This window comes from Aptenodytes forsteri, unplaced genomic scaffold (genome assembly GCF_000699145.1).
Source record: "Aptenodytes forsteri isolate BGI_AS27 unplaced genomic scaffold, ASM69914v1 Scaffold54, whole genome shotgun sequence".
Taxonomy (NCBI): Eukaryota; Metazoa; Chordata; class Aves; order Sphenisciformes; family Spheniscidae; genus Aptenodytes; species Aptenodytes forsteri.
Window position 1 is genome coordinate 17,058,493 of NW_008796044.1, and position 12,335 is coordinate 17,070,827.

The following is a 12,335-nucleotide window of genomic DNA, read 5'->3' on the forward strand; positions in this document are numbered from 1 at the left end:
GGAGGAGGCCCAGAGACAGAGACCAGCCCAAAATTTCCAGAGCTATCTAGGCACTGCTTTGCTCTGCATTGCAAAGTCTCATTTATTTTGGGGGTCTGGCTGTGGATGAGACAGAGGAGCTGCTCAGAGGATTGACTCGGTGAACACCAGCTGAGCTGGGTTAGTTGGTCACAGGCACGCTCTAAATTTGCCAAAGCAGGTAATCAGGTCTAGGATCAATAGACCTTGTATGAAGTTAATCATGGAAAGGGGTCACCTAAAGGCATATTTGGAGAGACAGCACATGAGCAGGTCAAGGTGAAGAGGGATTTTTGTTTGTCACCTTAAAAAGGAGCATCTGAAAAGGATGCTTGCGCCTTGCTCCTCCTGCTAGTGTTTCTGCCTCAGGGTGTTGAGTCAGATCAGGGCGTGGACGTGGCTGGAAACTGCCTCCATCCCTGAATAAGATGAAGATGGGACTGCAGCATGAGAAACCTCCCAAAGAAAGGAGAAATACAGATCTTAATTTCAGAGGTGCTCAGCAGCTCCCTGACCCCACTTGATGCAGCGGGTTTTCTTTCCCTGACTCCCCAAAAGGTGTCTTCAGACAGTTTTTTTCATTCTTGTACATAGCCTACCTTTTTACAACGATGTTTCTGGCCTGGGTTTTTATTCATTCCTTATCGCATATAGTGTTAAAGAAAATGAGTTCTCATTGCAGTAATCAGTGCCTCTGCAATGGCTGTATTATACCTAATGATACAATGTCATGCTTGAATACTTTCCTGAACACACCATGAAATTATGTCAGAAAGTAGTAGTTTTGTGTCCCAGTTTAAAGTAACCCTTAAACTCCTGCCATGGAGCACTGCTTTAAATCTGCTTTTCAGCAGAGTAACAGCTTTGTGGAAGGGAAGAAAGAAACAAACTCACTTCTCTTCCGTGCATGAATAAGTAAAAAAAAGTACTTCCCACCAGTGCCTGCAGAGATAAAACGTAGAAAAAAGTCTACCTTAAAGGGGGGAATAATCCCACAGAGTGGGACTCCATAGGAATGTTTGGCTTCAGCCCTCGTTTCTGCCATGCAGTTCCTAAGTAACCTTCTGTGTATCTTTTTATTTCTTTGTACTTTAGTCTCCTATTTGTAAATCAGGAATGATAGTCTTTTCTTTTAAATAGAAATTTGTAGTAAGCAAATAAACTACAGGTTTATAAGCAACATTATAAATGTAACAAAGTGTAAGACTTTGACTGGAGGAAAATCTTAAAGGTGCAAAATGTATTGTTTCAGCTGGATATTAGGTGTACATCTGTCAGGAGGCACATACTTTCTATTTGTCTTCTACCAAGTAGATAGTTTAATTATTTGAGTACAATTAGGCTGATGAGTGGGCTGCTTCATGGTTTTTTGTCCCAGTTGACTTCTTCAATTAAGACTTAAGTCCCTGCGTAGAGCTGAGGGACACCGCAGATTGCATCTGTGTGCTCTGCCAGTTTACCCAGTTATCAGTGTCAAACTGGATGGCCTTGAAGTATGACAGAGATCAAATACTCTGATTCCACTTTGAGCTAGGTCTATCCACAGTAAACTTGACAGCAAAGCAAACAGCAAAGATCTTGTTTTGTGTATTTTGGGTAAGGATTTTTTAGGTCTTTTAACATATTCATCACTCGAAGTGCTCTGTAAATACTGGTGTATAGCAAATACTCGCATGTGACTAGAAGCGTTGCTTGATTTGTGCTACCTCACTAGCGTTTCATTCTGTACTAGCATTAGTATTAGGAAGAGCAGAAGAGAATTTGGCTCTGGGCAAATGAACGATTTCTTCTTTGCCCAGCCTAGAATGAAATGGCTCCTTGAAACCTTGAGAGTCCAAGAAGATAAAAAAAAACTTGTGTGCCTTCAGACATCCAGATTTCCCCGTGGCATTTTGAAGTTAATCCATGTCTCTCAGAGCAACCTGGAAAATCACACAGACCTGCTGGGTGAGGGTGGGCCGCGTGGAAACATCGGCTCTCTGGTATCGGCAAACATGGGTAGATTGCATCAACGTTGTGTTTGTGAAAGATTTCATGGAGAGTGTCAGTCCTTGATGTGCAGACTTTGGGCTGAGCTGACCACCATGCCCAAGGCTTGGGCTGGCTGGGCTGGCGAATGGACACGACACCCAAGGTGGGAGCGCGTGGAAATGCGGGGAAGCAATGAGAGGACCCAGCAGGAGAGATCTCCCCAGGCTTCATCGTGCAGCACAGTTCCCCGGTGCTGCCATGCACAAAAATACAAATGCCATCCCTGTTTCTCAGTTGACAAAGCAAATGATAAACAAGTGGAAAACTTCACTTAGGAGTTTGGACCCCAAAGGGAAATACCATAAAGCAGAAGTCGTACATCCAGAGGTCTCAGGAGAACTGTCACTCCTACTCATAGCTGCTCAAATTCTCCTTGATCCGGTTGTCTTCACTGGTATGAAATATAGTTTGTTTTTCCCACAGGAAAATGTTCTATTTAAGACTTCTCTACTATGTGGCGGGGTTTTTTGGTTTTATATATTTTCACTGTTTTGTGAGTTTCTGTAGTCATTTGATTTGAGCGTGGGTGATTTTGACTGGATAACAAAACACATGAGGATAAAATTCTTCTGCTCTTTGCCAAAGAGGAGAAGAAAGAAGTTCATCTTCCCTAAAAGCACTCCCAATACCCATGAAAACTGGAAAGATATCTGTGCTCATAATGACAATTGTCCCACAGACGTACAAAATGAGCAGTTGGCCTGGAAACGTTCCTATTTGAATAAATGCCTTGGATAATGCAGCTATATCATTTTAGTGCAGTGATTTGGACTATGCTTTGTTTTCCCATAGCAGTAGTCCCCTTTTTTCCACTTCTATTAATTTTTCTTTCCTTTTGACTTTTTACACCCACTTGGTCTCTTCACTCATTTTTCTCTCGCTATTTTTGGCCAGCGAAAGCTGCACATACACCACTCAATACAGTTGAATTCCCTTATCTCCTTCCTTTCTCCAGAAACGTCGGAGCGATGTACTTCTCTAGCAGTGTACATACATTAGAGAAATTCTTTCTGTTTAGAGCTATGCTTTTCCATTTTCAGGATTTAGGAGTAATTTTTTCCCTTCTTTCTTTCCCTCCCTACTCTTCTCTGCGAGATCAGCAATCCTAAAGCTCCCCTGCCTCAGCCAAGCCTCCGCTAGAAGGCGGCAGCCACGTTGCTTGCCCACGCTCATTCCTTATTTTCTCTAGTTCCGATGTCCTCCCTTTATCCAGGTGTATTGGGGTTTTTTATAAAAAGCTCAGCTTTTCTTGCTGTGCTGTATAGTGGCTTTGTACTGCAGCTGGTCAGATTTAGTTTGTACTCTGGCATGAACTCAATCCAACTTAGTTGACCAAATTCTTGAACTTTCCATTATGTAAATGAACTGTACCTGTGCTGATTACTTTATTCTCTTTTTTTTTATTCAATCCAGCTTCTACTAAAGCTCTAATTTTATGAGCTCTGACAGAATTTTATGTGGAGAGATGGGGCGCTATAAAAGCACATTTATGTCTGTTATTCCAGTCCTGTTCTCTTTCTTCCTCCAGTCTCTCCTGAAACGTCAGTAGTAATTTTTTCAATAATTTGTTCTCATTGCTTAAAATATTTCTTTTTTTCCTTTTAAGCAAATACATGACAGTAATTTTCCTCCTCACAGAAGGTCAATTTTTGCCCTGTAATAAATCATATTTTTGTACAGATTTTGTACAGAATTTGGAAAGAAATCCCTGTGGAAAACCACCTGCCTTTCTCCTCTCCATTACACACACGATCACACTGATGGATTTGAGCCTTTCACTGTTGCTCAGAACAACGTTTCATACCACGAACCTATACATAGTCTTCCACAGTGTACGTGCCAGGGTGTACGCACATGTACACACACGTGTGCAAGTGTGTATGCACATTGAAGGAGCGAGAATAACTTATCTCATGATACTTATGCACGTATAGTATAGAGGACGGAGCCAGGCTCTGCACAGGGGTGCATGGTGGGAGAACAAGGAACAAGGGGAAAAGCTGAAACGAGAGGTTCAGCCTGAATGTAAGGAGATAGTTTTCCCATGAGGATGGTTGAGTGGTGGGGCAGGCTGCCCAGGTGCCACCTCCATCTCTGGGGGCTTTCAAAGACCTGGCTGGGAACAGCCCTGGGCAACCTGGTGTGACCCTGCACTGAATGCCTAAATGCCAAGGCCTCTTCCAACCCATATCATCCCAAAATCTTACGATTTCATGGCCTAAGTGGCATCTTTCATTTTCAACTTCTCGTATATCTTTCCTCCAGTTCTCAGAAAGTTTCTTTCTAATTATGGAAAATTATAATCTTCTGCATGCTGACAGAAAATTTTCTATGCTTGAATGTAAATAAATTACAAACTTGGAAAAAAAACCCAAGCTGGCTAATAACTCGTGCAATGTATCACTGCAGTAATCTCGAGTAGATATTAATTCAGCCTCAGGTGATGGTGGCTTATTTCCTCTGTACTTTATTTGTTGTCCATGTGTTAGTTCGGTGCTTTGTTACTTCCAGAAGTAATTTGTTCTAAAGAATAGCATTTCAAAACATCTCTGAGAAGGTGTTGAATGCTTTGCTCATTTAGTGCTTGCGAAACAGGCGATCCCGCTCCGTCGGCCGGTTTGCAGACTGCAAAGAAATCTGCTCCGTTTAACACTCACTATCTTTCCAGCTGGAAAAAATCTGGGTGTGAACTAATGGCAGATTTCCCAGCTGGCAATTAATATTTGCCGATTTAACTTTGCAGCACTGCTGGCAGGCTGCTTCGGTGGCAGCGAGATGGATTCAGAGCTGTTGGGAGGCACGCAGTTAATCCCTCTGGGGAGGAGTCTGGGGTCTTCGACATGTAGGTCTGGCCTATAATGATCTTTTCAGTGTCCAATGTAAATATATTAGGAGTTTCAAATGTTATAAAGAGAGATAAGTGCTGTATATAATGGAGGTATGTGTTTGCTCTCAGTAGAGCTGATACAGTTCATGCTATACTGAATACCCTAGGACTCTGAATACCAAAGGGATTCCTTACCATTCCCATGCTGCTTTTTCAGCTCCCTCCACTGAGTCTTTCGGGGAGTGATCAATTTTACCTGACTTTCCGGGCTAAATCCTCTTAAATGTGATTGACAGCTTAATTTCTTATAAACAGATTGCATCCATCTTTGGGGTAAATTATAGAAGCTCCATTGATTTATGTGAGGTTGTGAACATGAGACAGTCTGCTCCTAGCTTTGGTTATAGGAAGTTTGTAGGAGTATGTCTAAGATCTTTAAGAGTATTTTCTATCTGTTTTCATTTTAAAAGACCTTTGCTCACATTACTGAAATTCATGGGAGGGAAATCTTGGCCCTCTAAGAGTCAGTTGTGAAACTCTCCCTGATATAGTTGGGCTTTCATTGGAAATTCAATGCTGATAACGAGAGCATGGAAAGTTTGAGCATAAGAAAAAGAATCAAAATTAGCAAAGGTCCCAAAATAAGTTCAGCAAAAAAATCCCCAAAGAAGAAATGCATGTAAGAATTTAAAAATTAAAAAAAAAAAGTTTTTGAGACCTGATACATATCAGAAGGTCTCTGGACAATAGGAAGCCTTTGCTGAGGACCTCATGGCCATAGTGGTAACCCTGCAGGTTCACAGGAAAGTGGGACTGGAGGACTGCGGCAGACACTAAATTTGAAATAGTCAATCAAAAGGTGAATTATGTCCACTGTAACTCCTCACGGTGGTGCCATTAACTGTGTCTGCTTCGCCAAAAACAAATCTCTGCTTCCCTGATGCTGGGACTCTGCGTAAGCTGGTGACAGATTTCGGATACAGTAAGGAAACCTGAAATGAGGGAAAATGTACCATGGATGAAGCTAGTGGAAAAAGTGGTGTTATCTAAAGTGATCCCTGTCCAGCATTCCCAGTGTTTATAGCTCCAGTTTGAGGCAATGGCCATTTGGGGAGTGCAGGAGTAACTGTAATGTGGCCTTTTGTTTTTAATATGAAATTGTGTAAAGTTTGTTTTTTACAACAGTCGTGACTGTGGCCCCCGTGAACAGTTTTATTCGGTTATCTGTTTCATCTTATTTAAGGATCAGTCTGTTAATCTCCAGTTGCCAGTCTTGACGTGTGTGGCCACAGTATCTCCCATAAAACCAAACAGCTTCATATCACGTATCAACTAGTGAACAAAGGAGTTAAAGGGTATTTCAGCAGCAGTATTAGCATCTTTTTAAAAAAAAAAAAAAGTCCTTCTTTCTAACTTCTTTCCCCCTTACATAATTTAGGGTGTACTGGTTGAACTTGCAGTCACAGTTAATGAAATATGCCACCTGTCCCCCTTGCTGGAGGACCACGCCAGCATCAAGCACTGTTTGGGAATCCCTGCTCTGCCTGAACATAAAGGAGGGTGCAATAGGTGATTAAGAAAGGGGTTTAAGGAACTGTTTTTACCCATTGCAAATAGAAAAGCTCAGCCTAAAACTCCGTGGCATGGAGGAAGGCAGTGGTGGCATGAGATGGTCTCAGTTTAAAGCATCCAGAGTTGCAGCTTGATATTGTTGAGGGCAGAGAAACGAGATGCAGCTCCTTATTCTTTAGGGTGGCATCTGCTCAAAGCCTGGCACTGGCAAACCTTCGCTGCAGCGATTTTGGGAAAGCTGAGAGGTGATAATGAAGCTTCTTTTGATGCATAGCCTTAGCAGCTGCGATGGGGAATGAAAGCAGAGGAAGAGGACGGAGGAGGATGGAGAATCAAAGTAAAGGATGTGGGAAGAGACACAGGGATGTGGCTTGCATTTACCGGTTGGAGTTCCTGTGCAAACTTTGGTATGTCAGGGGATGTTTGTCTTTCATTTTTATGTATTTTTGTGTACTGTTTGCATCTGACACATGCTTGTTGTGATTCAGTGGCAGGCTGGACTTGCTGTGTCCACCTCAGTTTTCTTCTTTGCAAATCAGGTTAATAATATTTATAGTACGTTAATTCAGGAGCTTAAACCATACTTAAATATTGAAGAGCCCTGTGTAGGAAACATTAAAGAAAACTTTTGCTTTTTTATTTTGTTGAATTTAATGTTAGCTCTCACTGTTCTATCAGCAGTTTTCTAAACTGCTCATTTCTGGGTGTTGAATACACTGGAGAAATGCCAGCAAAGTGGGGCATGATATTACGAAGTCATGATTAAAAAGTGACACATTTACTGAGCCTCTGCATTGCTGAATCTCCCATAGTCCTGAAAAGAGCTTGGATGCTCAAAAGTTACCTGCTTTTTCCCCCAGAAGTTGTTAGTCTAATAAAAGATACTGCCTTTCCCTGTAAACCCTGTGCACATTTTAGTTCTTAGACCATCACGGTTGCACCAGCACTACTACACCACCACCACTTTCCCCCCCACCTTATGTCTTATTTCTTTTTCGACTTTTCTGTTGCTTCCGCAGTAGTTTGGAGGATTTCTTATGCGTCAAATGTTATGAAAATACAATTGTGTCAAGCTGTACATTTCAGAATGCAATTTCCTGAGGGGTGCTCATGGCGAGGACTGTCCCTCTCCTGGGTGTCACTTGGGGCACACGCATGGACAGTGTTTGCGTAGCAAAATGCCAAGCTAACCAAGCTGCTGGCAAATCACTCGCTGCTGCCTGCTGTTTCCCGTTGACTCTGACTGGAGCTAATGGTAAAACTGGTGATCTGAGCTTACCTGAGTATTGGGAAGGCTCGAACCTGATTCTAGATGCTCTGTGGCTGCACTCAGCTTTGCATATGGACCCTACTCAATCTCCTAATGAAGGGATATTTAGATTAAAGTTTGATTCAGTTGAGTTTCTAGGGCTTGTATCAACAATGAATGGAATCAAACAATCTTATGGTTGGACTCGATGATCTTAAAGGTCTTTTTTCAACCTAAATGATTCTATGAAGTGTCTACATCCATGGTTTTCCCAGTGGAAGGGAAGGATAGCACATGCCATGTGTTACCCAAGTAATTTCAAGTGAACTAAAACAAATATTGCATACAAATAGAGAACGAATAGTTTTCCATACTTTCTTCACTGGCAGAGATCAAGAATTCCTATTACCGTTTAATTCAAGTGTTTTCTGTGTTGGAAAACCTTCAAATTTCAGTGCTGAACTGCAGTAATTCAGCATTATTGGAATGCTCTTTAAGTGCTTCCACCTAGAAGAGCATCAGGTGGAAACTCAGGATGCTGGTTCAAGAGAGGGGGAATTTATGTGTGTGCAAAGTGTCACCTATGGGCAATATATCTTACAGCTTCATTTCCTTGTAACCACAAAGAGGAAAATATTTCTCCGTGCCGGGAGGTTTATGTGAGAGCAGGAGGCAGTGAGGAGGAGGAGGGGAGGGAGCCTGGAGTTGGCTTGGTTGGGAGCAGGTGCCCGAGCCTGGACCCCAGAGCGTGGAGGTACGTGTGGAAATTGCACACAGATCACTTCAGATGCACAGCATGGTTGCACGTAAAGAATACAGTTGCACGTGAAGAATATCCTATATTGTGATTTTTCTCCTAGATCGGGGTTTCTCCGATTGGCCGGTTGCCCTTCCTGGCAGCAGCAGTGCAACTGGCACTGCAGTTCTGCAAGAAACCAAGTCCCAGTTTGGCATGAAATTGCTGCTGCAAAAAGGGCCAAGTGTTTTGAACAGATTTCCTGTGAGCCATTGTTAGACTGAAAATTAAAACCGTGAATGTTTTCTTTTCCCCTAGTAAAAAATGCTGGGAATATTCCCTAAAAAATTGGGTTCTTTAAGAACTAGATATGTTGGCTAATGGGTTACCACAGGAATCAGGAGCTGAGCTCTTCAACGCTTTTGTGACGCTTGTGAAGTTGCCTTCATTTCTCTAAAATTACATAAATTGTATTCAGAGAAAAATTGCTGATTTAATTAAGGGCCTCACAAGTCACCTTTTGAGAGGTAATGTGCAGTTTGGTGCCAGGCGACTCTCCGTGGGACACCTCCAGCTCTGTGCTGAGACAGAGGTCAGGGAAAACCTTAATTAAAAAAAAAAAAACAAAACCACCAACAAATAACAAACCCTGAGAGAGACCAAGAGATTGCTTTAAACAGAAAACTGAAAAAGTTAAAAGGTAGAGATGAGCATTAAAGATTAAGACGATTAGATCATGGTAAAGGACGCTGAAAACTGAATGGAGGAAAACGAATGCATAGAATAAATTTTAGGGCTAGGGGAGACTCAGGCGATGAGATTTAGGAGTGCTTTAAAGATAAGAAGGACTGACACTTGAGAATAGTTGATTAAAAGCTATTCAGCACAAATGCTAATTTTTCTGGGTGCTCAGTATAAAAATCCATGGAGCAAATTGAAATTCTGAGTGCTGGGGAATACCAACAAGCTGGATGCTGCGGATTCAATTAAGTGGCTGTGAGGAAAAAAGCCTGTGCAGCTTCCACCAGCCTTCGCTCCCTTCCTGCCTCTCCACTCTAGGATTTAGCAGGCACTTTTTGCTAATATGCTCGAGGGGGCTGAATCCTACTGGAGGTGTCGTGAAGTCAGAAGAATACTATTTAAAATAAGCACTCCGCCAGAGCTTCGCAGCACGAGGTACTGATAAGGCCCTTTGTAATTCCCCGGTTGTTTTTTTTGCATATTGTGTTGAAGCCATATTCTCGTTGGAGGCGCACGAAGTGCCAGCGGTGGGGTTATCTGCCTTCCCTCGCCGATGTGAAATGAAACTGTTCCCACGAACATTAAAACTTGACATAGCGAGCTAATGAATGACCTCCAGATTTGGACCCTCTGCTAGTGACCCGAAGGCTTTTTGAGTAGAAACTTTTTTTTTTTCGGTAAAAAGCTGATTCACGGAGAGGAATTTCAGTCGTAAAGTGCGTAGTTAATTAGAAGTGCAGCCGCTGCAGTGTTTGCGTAGGGATGGGTGCTGCGGTGGTGGTGGGGATTCATGCCCCATCCCTTTGCCCAGCGCTGATTTGGGTGGTCACTGTGCGGTACAGGGATGCAGCATCCAACCGTGGCTCATTGAGCTGCAGGTACCGATCGCCTGGCTATTTCATGTGAATTAGCACCGACGCTGTCGCTGGCACCTTCCTGTGGGGTCTGCTCCGCTGCTGGAGTGTACATGTAAATCCCATTACCTTTAATTGAGTGGGGATCAATCATAAATTAAGGAGTAAGAGGAAGGTTTCCAGGTGAGATTTAAATGCGAGGCTTTTACTGATAATATTTTGTGTTTTCCATCAAAGTGTCCTAGAATGCTTTACAAAGATTAATGAATTAGACCTTGCAACACCCCTGCATGCCAGGAAAATAGTAATTCTCCCGTTATAGAGGAGGAATTGCAGTCCAGAAGAGAGCCAGTGACTTTCTCAAGGTCATAGAGATGTCTAGCAGAGCTCTTGTTAAATCATCCCAATTCTAGGCTCCCTGTCCCTGTAAAATCCCCTGACATGTGCTGTTTTCCCTGTAGGTTTTGCTGGGGTGAAGGAGGGGCATGGACTGGCTGGGGCTGCAGAATCCCTATGCCCGAGCAGGGATGCAACAGGTAGTGGTCAGAAGAGGTGTGATCGTGGCGCATAACGCCTATAAGGGCAGAGTTGTGCTGTCCTTGGCACGTGGGACAGCAGGTTTTGAAACCCATCCGGCTGCTGTACGCTTCCATAAAGAGCCGCCCCGCGTTCGGGTTTGGGGCTCTGGAAGGGAAAGGAAATATGCAGTTTTGCAAATGCAGTTGCAGCCTCCTTATCTTGTAATGATCTTGCTGAACAAAAAAATCCCCACGGTAATGAAAGCATGTGATGGAGAAAACCACAGCTTATTCCTCTTCTGCTCTTTCAGTTAAAATTCAGAGGAGGAAAGAACCGCACAATGTGGAGCGAGAAACGTGCTCGCTTACAATTTTATTTAAATGTAACCTTCGTACTAAAGCCTATTGGCACGACAAGTCCAAAGGAAGATATTTGTTTTCCTTTTGAGTGAGGGTTGTTTTCACTGAAAACAGCCTGATGGGCTGAACAAAGGTTCATGTGCAAGAGGTTTGCCATGTAAAATGCACGGGGTTTGTCTCTTCCCGCAGTGACTGCAATGTCCTGTCAGGGCCTGTCAGAGTTTTTTTTTCTTCCCTCTTTGCTTTTTGTCTGCCACGCTGGCAATTTAGTTGAGAGTTTAGCGAATGCAGCTGTTTTTCAGGAATAATACGAGGAATTTTATTTTTTTTTTAATTATTTCAGAGTAGTAGCTGAAATTTTAGTGGGGTTTTATTTATTTATCCTGCTCAGAGGGTTGTGATCAAGATGTAGAAAAGCTCAAGGGAAAGAATTTGAGCTCATCCAAAATATATACGGGGCTTCTGCTTTGCTGTTCGAGATCAGGCAAGGCTTTGCCGTAGCAGCATCATCGCCTCTCTGCTGTTCTGGCGCAGCAGCTCGCCAGGGAGGTTTTGTGATGGGGTTTGGAGGAGGTGTTGGTGCCCCGGCACTGCCGTGGGGTTAGGGCACATGCAAGGACCCTGCGGGCGCAGGTCAGTTCTGGGGGCCCTTCTCCAATGCGGCTGCTCTTCTCACTGGAGCTTTTTCCATGGAAGCCACGATGCCGAATGCCAGGCATTATTATAGGTTTTTTTCCCATTAAATCTAGAGCAAGCCAAATACTGTGAAAACATTTGCAGTGAATGTTTAGTTGTATTTTCGTATGTAAGCACTTTGGCTGTATCCATGGCCCTTTAGTTTGCTATTCATGAATATTTTAGCAAATTGGGTTACTAACAGGAATGTTGCCAGGAAGCAAATATTCCTGAATATTTGTAGAAAACTGGATTTAACTTTGTATTTGCAGTTACTTGCTCTGGAAGCCCCATCTTAGTGCTCCTCTGGGAGGACCAGCATAGCCAATTAAAGCAAATCTTGTTTGGAAATGTGATTCTCAGAACCTGCCCGTGAATAAACTCAACCAAAGACTGATAGACAGCCAGAGCAGCTGTGTATAGCTACCCCTCGGCACAGCACCTGGGTGCCTTGCAGGTAAACTGGTAGCAATAGCAAAATCTCTTGCGGGCTTGCAGGAACTTCTGATATTTGGCCTTTTTTTTAGATCAGAGCTGTGCTCAGGCTCTTCTGAGGGAAAGATTTAGAAATAAGTATTTTTGTTTGGGGTGTCCCATGTAATGTGAAGGTTTTTGAAGGGTAACTGGGCTCTGGGTTCTGCTGCATTCCTCTGGCTTGAGTTGTAAAACAGTCTGGAGAACAAGTCTTATGAGGAGCGGCTGAGGGAACTGGGGTTGTTTAGCCTGGAGAAAAGGAGGCTGAGGGGAGACCTCA

At 43.1% G+C, this 12,335-nt stretch overlaps 1 protein-coding gene across 2 annotated transcripts in view; it reads left to right on the forward strand.

Moving 5' to 3' along the window:
* The window catches only part of FSTL4 (follistatin like 4), a 235,171-nt gene that overhangs the window by 72,148 nt on the left and 150,688 nt on the right, over window positions 1–12,335 (forward strand). The window lies entirely within an intron of this gene.